Genomic DNA, 3525 nt, shown 5'->3' on the forward strand with positions numbered 1-3525 from the left:
TGGATGGCTCGAGAAGGTTAACTTCGTCGGACTTGCTAGTGGAGCCGTATGAACGACTTGTTGAGCCTTGATATCCTCGACCTACCGTTTTGGACAAGAGCCCTTTACGGATGTCATCTTCAATCCTTGTTCCTAGTACAGTTAAGTCTTTGAAACTTTTGATGTTTTGGTATCTCAAATGATTGGCATAGATGGGTTTGATATTATCCACGAACTTCTCCGCAAGGGTAGCCTCATCCGGGCGTTCAACTAGTTGGGTACTAGTCTTCCTCCACCTACTTAGGAAGTCGGTGAATCCTTCTTTGTCATTTTGGGTAAGAACCTCTAGAGTGCGCATGTTAACTTGGATCTCGGCATTGTCCGCATATTGTTTGGAAAACTCGATCGCGGCGTCTTCCCAAGTAGCGATCTTCTTGTGGTCTAAAGAGTAAAACCATTGTTTTGGGATGGTGTCAAGAGATGAAGGAAAGATCCTTAAGACCATCTCGGGTTTGATGCCTTTAAAAGACATGTAATCCTTGAAGGCACGAATGTGGTTCAAAGGGTTCTCGTGCCCCTTGAATTTAGGGATATCCGTCATATTGAAGTTGGTTGGCAATTTCGAATTGACGGCCTCATACTTGCGGTTGTTTTCCCTATAAATGTCATCTCCTTTAAGGTACATCAATTGCTCCTCTAAGTATTGGAGTCTTTTCTCGGCTACAGTCAGTCCCATGGGAGGGGTTTCATCCCTGGATTCATCCGCGTAGTCACCTATTACTTCACTTTCATGAGGAGGCAATCTCCCCTCTACGGCATAGATCCGGCCCTCGATGGTCTCAAGGCGATCGTGGACTTGGTCTTGGGTAACTTGGATTTGGGCTAGCGCGGCTAGGATTCGATCATTACCATCTTTAATTTGGTGAAGGTTTGTCTCGTTGGATCCAGGCATCTTGAAAACTGGATAAGAGATCGACGACGAATCAAAACACGATCGACCATTCTAACACACTTGCTAAAAGAAGAAATGTTTTGACTAGTGAAGTGGGTGTGTGCCACTTGTGTTGAGTGAGTTTTGAAGAAAGGACAAAATTTTGAAAATGTGTATCCTAGTCAACTATAGTGTAGTTGTAGGAGTGGACTCGAAGTGAGGTTTTGAAATGGGCTTGCGGCCCGAATTTTGACTCGACAAACGGACAGAGTTTTGACTGGGTTTTGCGCTAATCAAAGGCCTATTTCGAAATTTTTGATTTAAAAGAGGGTTTTGATTTTTGCAAAATCGTCATGTTTTCGTTTAGAAATTGTGATCATGTAAGGTACAAACATTCATACAAGCATTATAACGGGATGCTGAGTGCATTTAAAAGGGTTTTGGTTTAAAGGGTGGGTTGCCATACCGAACCATCAAACCCGAAGTCTGTGGAGAGGCTCGTACCAAACAAGAGTAAGGCCGATTCCTAGTCCATTTCCTCAAGTAGTGAAGGCCCTTGATACAAACAAGAGTAAGCATCATGGTATGGATGACGTCAATCGCTATCCATCCTTAGGCCCAAATAAGAATTAGGACCGTTTAGACGGGACGATTGGTCGAATGGGTTGGGTTGGGCCTAGGAAGGCCGAATGAAACGGTCTAGGAAGACCGAGTTATGAAAACCGACAATTGTCTTGTACAAACTATTCCCTAACCTTGTTCAAGTTTCACCCTTGGCTACACGTAAGTGTATTATCCTCAGCGGAGTCGCCAAACTGTGGACAGCGGGGGCCCACGGGGGCGCTTGGGAGGAGAAGAGAACAAGCGTTTGCATTTTTGTTGGAGTCGCCACCAATTTTTATGGGAAATTGGAACCGTTCGAATACCTCGTGTCATGTCAAGACACAAAGTAAGGACATGAACACTAAGCAATCGTTACCCTTAGCATTCTATGTCTAGAATGACTCTCGTGGATGCCAATGAACACGGGTGTTCACGGAGATCTGGAGTAAGGGGTGAGGGTACGTATTAGGAAGCTCTTTTGATCGAACACCTAATCCCGCCCGCCTCGATAGCGGCCTCTACTAATGATTAGGGAAGTTATTCGTACTCGATATATCGTCGATTATATGCATGCAATGCAACATCCAAGTTTTAATCCTAGCATGTGAGAATTAGGCTAAGTCGGTTAACACGTAATTTAGCATACAATTAGGTCGAAATTGGATTTAATGTTCAATTACATGTGAAAACATACAAATGATACAAAAAATAATAAAAACAATAAAGAAAATTGCAATAAAGAAAACTACAATAATTACATTAGGATAGGCGATTTATGTCGAAAATACCTTTAAAACGGATAATTTGAGAAAAAGAATAAAAGAATAAGTTAACGAACCAAACAGAAGGTGATAATACGGTTAATAGTTAATTATACGTAAACTAATTAAACCATGTCAAGCAACAACGGAGTTCAGAGACAGAATTCAACCGAATAAAGCAAGTGAGCGTCGCGTCCTTTGAATAGGCGCATTCTTTGATTCTTTGTTCTGTTCTGACTGACTTCGGCCGTTAAGTTTTAATGCGTGTTGTTAATACTCGTTGGTAAATTTAATGATTGATTAAAATTATTTACTCGGATTAAAGTGATTAACATGTTATTTACATGTGATTAAGGGTCATAAAACAATAAAACACGGATGAAGACGAATTAAACGAATTAATATAAGATTAATGAGAATTATTAACAAGTTAACAAACTAAATCAATTAATTAGGTTAAATACAACGGATTAATGACGAATATATGATAGATATATGTAAATAACAGATGTAAATATGTCAAAGATGAATTCCAGAAACTCAATATTGACGAATTGAATCTCTAAAACCCGAATTGAGTTTAATGACGAAAACCCGCAAATATGAATTACTTGGGATTTAAGTCGAATTTATGATAAATTATGTGCTAATGAATGATAAACAATATACATGTGAATTTATTGTGCTATGATATCAAAGAATTAAAGAACAAACGAAACAAAACAGACACGAACGAATTACAGAGGACGAAGGAAGAAGAAAGGAAGCAGGAACTGCGGCAGCCTCATGAAGAGGCGCAGCAGTCACTGCGCTCCTTCGAAGAGACGCAGCAGTTGCTGCGTCCTTTCTCGACGGTTTGTCTTCTGGAAATCCGTAAAAAAAGAGGTTTTAAACGAGTTTTAGAAATCGGTTTTAAGAGGTGTTTTCGACATAAACCTTACATTAATGATACAATAAGATAAAATACAATAAATAAAAGAGAGATTTACACCCTCAGACTTACATGTTTGACGAAACGAGAAGGACTAAGTTATCGATTAGTGATGCTCGACTCGAATGTAACGAAAGTGCCCTCGTAAGAGGAAAACGATTAGATTAATTAAGTTGATTATTGTGGAGTTGGTCAAATTGGTCGGTCATGGAAACGAGGCTGGTACTCAGAAGGATCCGAGTTTACGTGGTCGAATGTTCAAGCACGTAGACGCCAAAAAGTAAGAACAAAGGTCTAGAATGCAAAGGGAGAAGAGAAGG

This window comes from Silene latifolia, chromosome 10 (assembly GCF_048544455.1).
Source record: "Silene latifolia isolate original U9 population chromosome 10, ASM4854445v1, whole genome shotgun sequence".
NCBI classification, from domain to species: domain Eukaryota; kingdom Viridiplantae; phylum Streptophyta; class Magnoliopsida; order Caryophyllales; family Caryophyllaceae; genus Silene; species Silene latifolia.